The sequence below is a fragment of the Bos grunniens genome, chromosome 21 (genome assembly GCF_055505025.1).
Source record: "Bos grunniens cultivar Pamir isolate PY7600 chromosome 21, Bosgru_T2T1.0, whole genome shotgun sequence".
NCBI lineage: Eukaryota > Metazoa > Chordata > Mammalia > Artiodactyla > Bovidae > Bos > Bos grunniens.
The window spans coordinates 47,053,186-47,064,961 of NC_141185.1; the positions used below are offsets into that span (position 1 = coordinate 47,053,186).

General features: G+C 42.8%; 1 long non-coding RNA gene across 1 annotated transcript in view; it reads right to left on the reverse strand.

Moving 5' to 3' along the window:
• Nucleotides 1-11,371, reverse strand: part of LOC147349585 (uncharacterized) — a 38,933-nt gene extending 27,562 nt beyond the window's left edge. Inside the window, exon 1 of the long non-coding RNA XR_015150007.1 lies at nt 11,126-11,371. This is a non-coding gene — a long non-coding RNA (uncharacterized LOC147349585). The remainder of the gene's footprint in view (nt 1-11,125) is intronic.
• Between the last annotated feature and the right edge of the window lie 405 nt (nt 11,372-11,776).

Below are 11,776 nucleotides of genomic sequence, written 5' to 3' on the forward strand. Positions count from 1 at the left end.
ATACACCTATATATTCATCTATGAGATATAGAAAATTCTCCATTCATATATGAAATATGCACCTATATTTTAATCTGTGAAATACAGAAAATTCTATTTTCATATATGAAATATACATATGTTTTCCTCTGTGAAATGTATTTTCATCTATGAAATATGCATCTATATTTTCATCTATGAAATATAGAAAATTTTATTTCTATGTATGACATCAATCAGCCAGTCAGTTCAATCGCTCAGTCGTGTCCGACTCTTTGCGACCCCACAAATCACAGCACGCCAGGCCTGCCTGTCCATCAACAACTCCAGAAGTCCACCCAAACCCATGTCCATCAAGTTGGTGATGCCATCCAACCATCTCATCCTCTGTCGTCCCCTTCTCCTCCTGCTCCCAATTTTTCCCAACATCAGGGTCTTATCCAATGAGTCAGCTCTTCGCATCAGGTGGCCAAAGTATTGGAGTTTCAGCTTCAACATTAGTCCTTCCAGTGAACACCCAGGACTGATCTCCTTTAGAATGGACTGGTTGGATCTCCTTGCAGTCCAAGGGACTCTCAAGAGTCTTCTCCAACACCACAAGTTCAAAAGCATCAATTCTTCTGCATTTGGCTTTCCTTATAGCCCAACTCTCACATCCATGCATGACCACTGGAAAAACCATAGCCTTGACTAGACAGTCCTTTGTTGGCAAAGTAATGTCTCTGCTTTTTAATATGCTATCTAGGTTGGTCATAACTTTCCTTCCAAGGAGTAAGCATCTTTTAATTTCATGGCTGTAATCACCATCTGCAGTGATTTTGGAGCCCAGAAAAATAAAGTCAGCCACTGTTTCCCCATCTATTTGCCATGAATTGATGGGAGCAGATGCCATGATCTTAGTTTTCTGAATGTTGAGCTTTAAGCCAACTTTTTCTCTCTCTCTCCATTTTCACTTTCATCAAGAGGCTCTTTAGTTCTTCTTTACTTTCTACCATAGGGGTGGTGTCATCTGCATATCTGAGGTTATTGATATTTCTCCCGGCAATCTTGATTCCAGCTCGTGCTTCCTCTAGCCCAGCGTTTCTCATGATGTACTCTTCATAGAAGTTAAATAAACAGGGTGACAACATACAGCCTTGACGTACTCCTTTCCTATTTGGAACCAGTCTGCTGTTTCATGTCCAGTTCTAACTGTTGCTTTCTCTCAAGAGGCAGGTCAGGTGGTCCGGTATTCCCACCTCTTTCAGAATTTTCCACAGTTTATTGTGATCCACACAGTCAAAGGCTTTAGCATAGTCAATAAAGCAGAAATAGATGTTTTTCTGGAACTCTCTTGCTTTTTCCATGATCCATCGGATGTTGGCAATTTGATCTTTGGCTCCTCTTCCTTTTCTAAAACTAGCTTGAATGTATGGAAGTTCACAGTTCACATATTGCTGAAGCCTGGCTTGGAGAATTTTGAGCATTACTTTACTAGCATGTGAGATGAGTGCAATTGTGTGGTAGTTTGAGCATTCTTTGGTATTGGAATGAAAACAGACCTTTTCCAGTCCTGTGGCCACTGCTGGAGTTTTCCAAATTTGCTGGCATATTGAGTGTAGCACTTTCACAGCATCATCTTTCAGGATTTGAAATAGCTCAACTGGAATTGACATATGCATCCATATTTTCATATGAAAAATTCTATGTTTATATATGAAATAGGCCAACCTAGACAGCATATTGAAAAGCAGAGACATTACTTTGCCAACAAAGGTCTGTCTAGTCAAGGCTATGGTTTTTTCATTGGTCATGTATGGATGCGAGAGTTGAACTGTGAAGAAAGCTGAGTGCCGAAGAAGTGATGCTTTTGAACTGTAGTGTTGGAGAAGACTCTTGAGAGTCCCTTGGACTGCAAGGAGATCCAACCAGTCCATTCTGAAGGAGATCAGCCCTGGGTGTTCTTTGAAAGGAATGATGCTAAAGCTGAAACTCCAGTACTTTGGCCACCTCATGCGAAGAGTTGACTCATTGGAAAAGACTCTGATGCTGGGAGGGATTGGGGGCAGGAGGAAAAGGGGATGACAGAGGATGAGATGGCTGGATGGCATCACTGACTCGATGGACGTGAGTCTGAGTGAACTCCTAGAGATGGTGATGGACAGGGAGGCCTGGCGTGCTGCGATTCGTGGGGTCGCAAAGTCGGACACGACTGAGCGACTGAACTGAACTGAGCTGAGGCACCCGTAGTGTCATATATGAAATATAAAAAATTATATTTTCACATGAAATGTGCACCCGTAGCTTCATATATGAAATTCAAAAATTTTTATATGAAATATACAATGTTTTCATATATGAAATATTAAAAGTTCCCTTTTCATTCACGAAATATACACTCATGCTTTCATATATTACATGTAGAAAGTTCTATTTTCATCTTGGAATAGGCACCCATGTTTATATATGAGATATAGAAAATTCTATTTTCATCTTTGAAATAAGCAACCATGTTTTCATATATGAAATATGCAAAATCCATTTTAATCCATGAAATATGCACCCATGTTTTCATATATTAAATATAGAAAACTATATTTTATTCATAAAATATGCACCTATCTCTTCATATATGAAACATTGAAAATTCTATTTTTCATCAATGAAATATGCACCTTTTTATACATTAAAATTCATGCATACTTTTGCATAAGAAATATAAAGAATTCTATTATGTTCATGAAATTTGTATTTATCTCTTCATTCACAAAATAGAAAATATGCACGTATGCTTTTATATATGAAATATAGAAAATTGTATTTTCATTCATTAAATTTTCACCCATGTGTTCATACAGGATATACAGAAAATTCTATTCTCATATATGAAATAATCACCTGACTTGGGCTTCCATCCCATTCCTGGAGCCTCAGCAGGCTGTTTTCATGGCTGGACTGTGATGGGGTTGAATCGACCAGGCTGGTTACCCTCTTAAATCTGTACTTTCTGGTTTGATCTGGCAGGGACCACAGTCCCTAGAGTACACAGTCGATGGTGTCCTGACACTTTGGCCTCAATGACCTTGGAAAAGTCTACTAGCTTCCATGTCTGCTGGTGCTGGGGTCCCCAGCTCAAGCCTCCTTCCTGAGAGTGCAGCCTCCTAGGCACTTCATCAGGGTGCTGTGGTCCAGGATGGGATTAGTCTGAAGGAAAGGGGTGAAGCTTTAAGGGGAAGAAGTATTGAGACTAAGTGTGCTCAGGCACACTGCACTCTAATTCACAGCCTAGGAAGCCAGCTCATCCTTAGGCTCTGGTTGCCCGAGGAATCCGAGTTGGGTGTGGGAAAGTGCTGCCCCCTTGTGGACATTTTCTATAACTACAACTTAACCACCTGCGCTTACTGCTGCTGCTGCTAAGTCACTTCAGTCGTGTCCGACACTGTGCGACCCCATAGACGGCAGCCCACCAGGCTCCCCCGTCCCTGGGATTCTCCAGGCAAGAACACTGGAGTGGGTTGCCATTTCCTTCTCCAAGGCATGGAAGTGAAAAGTGAAAGTGAAGTCGCTCAGTCGTGTCCGACTCTTCGCGACCCCATGGACTGCAGCCTACCAGGGTCCTCCATCCATGGGATTTTCCAGGCAAGAGTACTGGAGTGGGGTGCCATTGCCTTCTCCGACCTGCGCTTACAGGTACCTCCAATTCAACAGATCTCAGGGACTGTTAATGACAGCTGCCTTCAGGAAAGGTCCTGGGGAGAATATTGCAGAAAAAAATACAAGCACAACTGACTTTCAAAAAATCAACTAAAACTGATAAATTTTCCTCACAATCATGAAGGAGGAAAAAAAAAAAAAAAAAGCCTGCCACAGGACCAGATGCTGAGCATTCCTAATTACTACAGGAGGAATGCCAACCAAAATGACAACAAGAAATCAAATCTCACCAGACTGGCCATCCTTACAAGTCTACAAACAACAAATGCAAACTAAGCCTACCATCCGACATTCCCACACCTGGGCCTGTATCCCAGGAAAACCGTCTTTCAAGAAGGCACGTGCACCCCAATGTTCACTTCAGCACTAGTTAGAGCAGCTGAACACAGACCCAGCAAAGTGTCCACCTTCAGATTGAAGCCTAAAAGCAATGTGGCACAAACAGAAAATGATCTAATACTCAGCCATGAAAGACTACCACTGAAACCATGAAATTATACCACTCGTAGTCACAGGGATAGATCTTGGAGGATCATACACCAAATGTGATGTCCCTTCTAGGCAAAAGAGATACAAGGGAATGTAAACATAAAATTTAAACATAAACATAAAACATAATACATAAAACATAAACATAACATAAAGCAGAATTTAAACATAAAAAGAGACTCTGAGAATTCAAATACAAACAAAGAATTCAAAAAAATTAATAAAACCAAAGAAAAGCCAGGGATGAATTAGGAAGTCAGGACTAACACATACACAGAAATGTGTATGTGTAATAGATAATCTACAAGGATTATCCCCTTCCTTTCTTCGTTCCTTCCACAGAAACCTGTATCTCTACCATATCCACAGAAATCTGTATATGTGACAGTCCACAAGGACACGATATTCAGCACAGGGGACTTTGCTTTACCTTCTGCAATAACTTCCACAGCATATGAATCTGAAAAAGAATACATATGCTCTACATACATGTCACAACTTAACCAGGTGGCTGGATACTGACAACAGGTGCAACACTGCACACCGACTACACTGCAGCATACCACAGGCATGAAATTAAAGAATAAAGAAGAAAAGCCTTGCCTAGCTTGTTTCTGCCGACATCCTGACCCTGGCTGCTACCCCATGGCTGCAGCCCGAGCAGACTTCGGTCCAAGGCTGGACTGGGGTGGGGTTGAAACCACCAGACAGGGTGCCCTTAATTGAGCCCCCTCTTAAACTTGTAACTTCTGGTTTGCTCTGACAGGGACCATAGTCCTTAGCGCACCTAAAGGATGTTGTGACGACCGTCTGGCCTCAAGGACCTTGGAAATGCCACCTAGCTTTCAGTTCTTCTGGTGCTGGGGTTCCCAGCTTAAACCTCCTTCTCGAGAGTGTAGCCTCCTAGCACCTCAGCAGGGTTCTGTGGCCCCAGTTGAGTTGAGTCTGGAGGAAAGGGGTGAAGCTTTAGGGGGAACAGTAGTGAGACACAAGGCCTTGGGTGTTTGCTCAGGCACATTCCACTCCAGTTCACAGCCTAGGAAGCCAACTCTTCCTTAGGTTCTGGTTGCCCCCAAGAACCAGAGTTGGGAATGAAAACTGCTGCCACCACGTGGACATTTTCTGTAACTACAACTTGTCCACCGGTGCTTACCAGCCAGGCACCTCTGAACATGGGATTTCCCAGGCAAGAATACTGGAGTGGGTTGCCATTCCCTTGTCCAGGCGATCTTCCTGACCCAGGGATTGAACCCGGGTTTCCTGAATTGCAGGTGGATTCTTTACCATCTGAGTCACCAGGGAAGCCTGACCTGTGCTTACTGGCACCTCCAATTCACAAGATTGGGGGGGCTGTTAATGACAGTTGCCCTCAGGAAAAGTCCTAGGGAGAATATTGCAGAAATAAATTACAAACACAACCCACTATCAAAAAGTTAACTGTAACATGTGTATTTTTCTCACAACCACGAAGGAGAAAAGAAAAAGAAAAAACCATACCTTCACAGGACAAGATGTTCAGCATCCCAAATTATTACAGGAGGAATGCCAATCAAAACAACTACAAGAAATCAAATTATACCAGTCAGAATGACCATCCTCACTAGTCTACAAACAGTAATGGGGGGGAGAGGGTCAAGCGGAGATGGGGAACCCCCCCACACACACACACACAGTTGGTAGGAAGGGACACTGGCAATAGCTACTAGAAAAGACAGCTTTGACATGCCAAAAAACTTTCAAGGGAAATATGCCTAGGAACTGACAGCCCACACCTAGGCCTGGTGTTCTGATAAAGCCATCATTCAAAATGACACACGCACCCTAACGTTCACTGCAGCATTACTTACAACAGCCGAGACACAGAACCATCAAAATGTGCACGGACAAATCACAACTTAAAGAAGATGCGGTACATATAAGCACGTGGAACTTTGCTCTGCCTTCTGCAGGAAATTCTATGGAAAAAGAATCAAGAACAGACATATTGTATCTATATGTCAGTACTGAACCAAGTGCTGTACACTGACAGTAAGCACAAAACTACAAATCAACTATACTCCAACATGGGATTGGCATGAGGAAAAGAAAGAGAAAGAAAGCAATGCCTAGTTTATTCCCTGCAAACTCCCTCTCTTGGGATGCTATCCCATCCCTGGAGTCTGAGCACTGTGTCTCATGTCTGGACTGGATGGCACTGAGAAAGCCAGGTGGAGACAGCCAAAATTATAAGAGAGATGAGTCACCCTGTGATTCTGGCCCCACTATGTACAACAGCCAAGACAGAGAATCAAGTTAACTGTAGAACAGATGAATGGATATACAGACAATGGGGTACATGTACACAATACAGTATTTCTCAACAATCAAGAACTAGGAAATAATGTCAAGTTGGGCCACAGAAAAGAAAGGAGAGATGATCATTCCAAGTGAATTGAGGCAGACAGGGAGAGACAAGTATCATATGATATCACTCCTAGGTGGAATCTAAAGATGGATAAAAATGAACTGCTTGCCTGGAGACACTGCCTCATAGACTTAGAAATTTCTAGTCATGAAGATATAAAGATATGGAGCATGGAGAAATGAGCAACTTCAGACTAATATATGCTGAATACTGTTTATAAAATAAATGACCAAGACCCACTGTATAACACAATGAAACTTACTCCACACTCTGTAATAACCTATATGGAAAAAAAAAAAAACAAAATATATACACATTATGTATTAACAGAAGTAAAACAAGGTGTGGTAGAAAGAAAAGGAAGAAAAAAAAAACACCAACAAGACAGTAATTCACCTATATACTCCAGTTCAAATGGTGGAAAAAACGAAAAAGAAATGTTAACTCTGATCAGAGAAACCAATGTAAAGAACAGACTTTTGGACTCAGTGGGAGAAGGTGAGTGTGGGATGATTTGAGAGAGAGAACAGCATTGAAACATGTACATTACCATATGGAAAACAGATGACCAGCGCAACTTCAATGCATGAAACAGGGCACCCAAAGCCAGTGCTCTGGGACAATTCAAAGGGATGGTGGGGAGTTCAGGATGTGGGGACACATTTATACCTGAGGCCAATCCATGTTGATATATGGCAAAAACCATCACAATATTGTAAAGTACTTATTCTCCAACTAAAATAAATTAATTTTAAAAAATAAAAATTTTTTAAAAAGCAAAAAAAAAAAAAAAAAAAAAAAAGACTGTTGTCACATCCCTGGAGCCTGATTGGCTTGGGTCCCAGGCTGGAGTGTCCTGGGGCTGAGAGGGCTGGGAGCATGCGGCAGGCTGTGTGCCTCCACAATGGACTTGGAGTGCCTGTTGTCCTCCAGAAGCAGGCAGGATAATTTAAGGGATTGGAATTAACATACACACAATAATATACATCAAATAGATGATCAACAAGTACCTACTGAATAGCACAGGGAAGTTACCTGAACACAGTTTAATCACCTATATGAAAAAAGAACCCAAACGTGAATAGATAAATATTATGTATTAATGAACCAAGTTCCTGAACACCCGAAACAAACACAAATCACTCATACAGCTCAATATGTGTGTCTGTGTGTGAGTCGCTCAGTCGTGTCCTGCTCCTTGCAACCCCATGGACTGTAGCCTACCAGGCTCCTCTGACCATGGGATTCTCCAGGCAAGAATACTGGAGTGGGTTGCCATTTCCTTCTCCAGGGGATTTTCCTGACCCAGGGTTCGAACCCGGGTTGCCTGCATTGCAAGCAGATTCTCTACCATCTGAGCCACAGGGAAGCCCAATATAAACAGCAACAACAACAAAATCTCAATAAAAAATAGCCTAAAGATCTAAATGCACATTTCTCCAGAGAGGTCATAGAGATGGCCATAAAGAACATAAAAAGATGCTCAGCATCACTAGTTCTTAAAGAAAAACAAATCAAATGTACGATGAGGTGTCACCTCACACTGATCAGAATGGCCATATCAAAAAACTTACAGCAATAAATTCTGCAGAGGGTGTGAAGAGAAGGCAGCCCTCCTACACTGTTGGTAGGAATATAAAATGGTACACTCACTAGGGAATACATTATAGAGGGTCTTTAAAAACTAAACATAGAAATACCAAGCGATGCAGCAATTTCATACCAAGGCTTCAGATCAGACCAGATCATTTGCTCAGTTGTGTCCGACTCTTTGCGACCCCATGAATCGCAGGACGCCAGGCCTCCCTGTCCATCACCAACTCCCAGAGTTCACTGAGACCCACGTCCATCGAGTCAGTGATGCCATCCAGCCATCTCATCCTCTGTCTTCCCCTTCTCCTCCTGCCCCCAATCCCTCCCAGCATCAGGGTCTTTTCCAATGAGTCAACTCTTCACATGAAGTGGCCAAAGTACTGGAGTTTCAGCTTTAGCATCATTCCTTCCAAAGAAATCCCACGGCTGATCTCCTTCAGAATGGACTGGTTGGATCTCCTTGCAGTCCAAGGGACTCTCAAGAGTCTTCTCCAACACCACAGTTCAAAAGCATCAATTCTTCAGTGCTCAGCCTTCTTCACAGTCCAACTCTCACATCCATACATGACCACAGGAAAAACCATAGCCTTGACTAGACGGACCTTTGTTGGCAAAGTAATGTCTCTACTTTTTAATATGCTGTCCAGGTTGGTCATAACTTTCCTTCCAAGTAGTAAGCGTCTTTTAATTTCATGGCTGCTTAGATCCAGAGAAAAACCAAAATTTAAAAGCACACCTATACCCCACTACTGATCATGGCAGCACTAGGTACAATAGCCAAGACAAAGAAGCAACTCCAGTATACTAGGACAGATGGATGGATACAGGAAATGGGGTACATATACCCAGCACAGTATTACTCAGACATACATAAGGATGAAACAGTGCCGTTTCCAGCAGGGAAGAAACCGGAGGTGATCATACTAACTGAAGTGAGACAGGGAGAGAGATATCATAGAATACCCCTTCTGGTGGAATCTAAAAATGGATACAAATGAACTTCATTACAAAAGAGAAGCATCACAGACTTGGGAAAGAAAGTTATGGGTGCCAAAATGGAAAGGGGGAGCAGGGAGGAATTAGCCGGTTCTGATCAACACACACATTAAAACAGGTGCTGCTGTTGTTTAGTCGCTCAGTTGTGTCTGACTCTTTGTGACCATAGGGACCATAGTCTACCAGGCCCCTTTGTCCTTGGGAGTCTCCAGGCAAGAATATAGGAGTGGGTTGCCATTTCCTCCTCCAGGGCATCTTCCCAACCCAGGGACTGAACCCTTGTCTCCTGCAAGTCTCCTGCATTGCGGGTGGATTCTTTACCACTGAGCCAGCAGGGAAACCATAAAACAGGTGCTGAAGAGCTCTTAATAGTCACAAGTATGACAGGGCTGTAAACGACACCTGCCCTCAAAAATGTCCTGGGATAAGTTAGGAGAAAAGAATTCCAAACAGGGCCAAGTTTCAAGAGGTAAATTGTACTCATAAGGTATAAAATAATAAAAGCACATGAAAAGATACTCCACACCAGTAATTATTAAATCAATGCCAATCAAACTACAATGAGGTATTACTTTACACTGATCACAATGGCCATTGTCAAAAAGATCTACAAAGAATAATACCGCAGAGGATGTACAGATAAGGGAATCCTCCCACAATCGTGGTGGGAATGTAACTGGTGAAGCCATTAGGGAAAACAGCATGGAGGTTCTCTGAAAAACTAAACATAGATGTATCATATGATCCTGCAATCCCTTACCAGGCTTAGATCTGGAGAAACTCATCATTTGAAATGACACATGCACCCCAATTTTCAGGATAGCACTATTTACAACAGCCAAGACTTAGAATCCACCAAAATATCCCGTGACAGAAAAACGAAGACTACATGGTCATAAAACAGAAAAAATAATATTGGAAGCAGCATAGATGTACTAAGAAAGTATTATTCTAAGTAAGGTAACTCGGGGAGAAAGAGACAACTATCCTAAGATGGCGTGGATAGGTGGGATCTATAAATTCATACCAGTGAACGAATGTACAAAACAGAAACAGACTCACAGACTGAGAACACCAAATCATGATCATCAAAACAAAGTTAGAAGGCAGGGATAAATTAAGAGTTTGGAATGAAAATAAACACACTAATATATATCAAGTTGATAATGAAAAAGGACCTATGCAATAAATAGAACAGGCAACTCTACTGAAAAAAAGTTAATATCCCATATGAGGCAAAAAACAGTAAAAGGATAGATGTATGTCTATGTATAACTGAAGAAAGTTCATATATACCTAAAACAAAACATTGGAAATCAACTCTACTCAAATTTAAAATAACAATAAAATTACAAATTTTATTTTTACCTGAGCTCAGTCTAGGGGAAACCAGACAGTCATGGCCCCTGTGAATAGACATGTGATATGCTATGAGAGTAACATGACACCAGCAAAGATTTTCACTCAGCAGATCACAGAGCAGAAACCCACTCAAAGATGCCTGACCTCATGTGAATGCGACAAGATGAAGAGAAGGAAAAGGACCACAGGTTAATCAGGGCAACACCCTCAATTCAGATGCTGGGAACTTCTGAGGAGACGAGACAAACTGCAGGTAAAGAGCAGACATGTGTTCTCCGGGTACAGGATCCTGACCCATGTGGATGGGGTGAGACCCACACAATCTCCAGACCTTGTACCTGGGGAATCACTTCCACAGTCTCCAAGGTGACACCACCTCCCCAGACCCTCCACTTAGGGTCCCCTGACCATGGTTAGGACACCAGGTCTCTGCTGCTTGGGCCCCTAAAGTGAAAACAAGTGGGTTCCTGTAACCCCCTGGGACAGCATAAAGAGGTAGGGTTGGTCTCCTCTCCCCACACTGTCCCAGAGAAGTCCTCCTCTTTTCCCTTTGGTTCTGTGTTATATTAATGGTTTTTACAGGTGTCATGATAATGTTGAACACACTACCTTGATTCTGGCAGGCTTGGTTCTTTCTTGTTTTCACTGAAGTGTTGAGAAAACACGCCAGACGCAGGGCTGGGAGACGAGGGGCAGGTCTGCTCTCTGCTGAGTAGGAACAGTTGACCAGAAGGAGACCACAGCAGCGACCTCACCTGCTGCCCATTGGCTTTTTGCCTGATCCACGTGCCCTGCAATCAGCTCACCAGGTGGACCTGCCTCCCTTCTCGCCATGCTCATCCTAGAGAATCGGAATGATTACGAGGTAGACACCTGAGCCAGGGGTAAAGAGGCAAACAGGAACATGCTGTATAAAGTGAACACCACAAAGTATTAATTCCCAAACACAAGTGAAGCTCTCACGTATTCTTCCCTTTTTCTTAGCTTTGTGTGTGTGTGGTCTCCCCACACACGTGATCCTGACCCATGCAGATGGGGTCAGACACAGTCCCCAGACCACCCAACCTGGAGTCTATGCCCCTTGGTCAGAACACCATGGTTGTGGTTGGAGGGCCCCCAGTGTGTAAACAAGCCAGGTCCCTGGGACCTCCAGGGACCCTTGAAAGAAGTCTAGGGTCAGTCTCTTCTCCCCTCAATTGTCCCTGAGAAGTCAGGCCCCTCCTGTTTTCACTTTGGTTCTGTGTGATTTTTGCTGGTTTG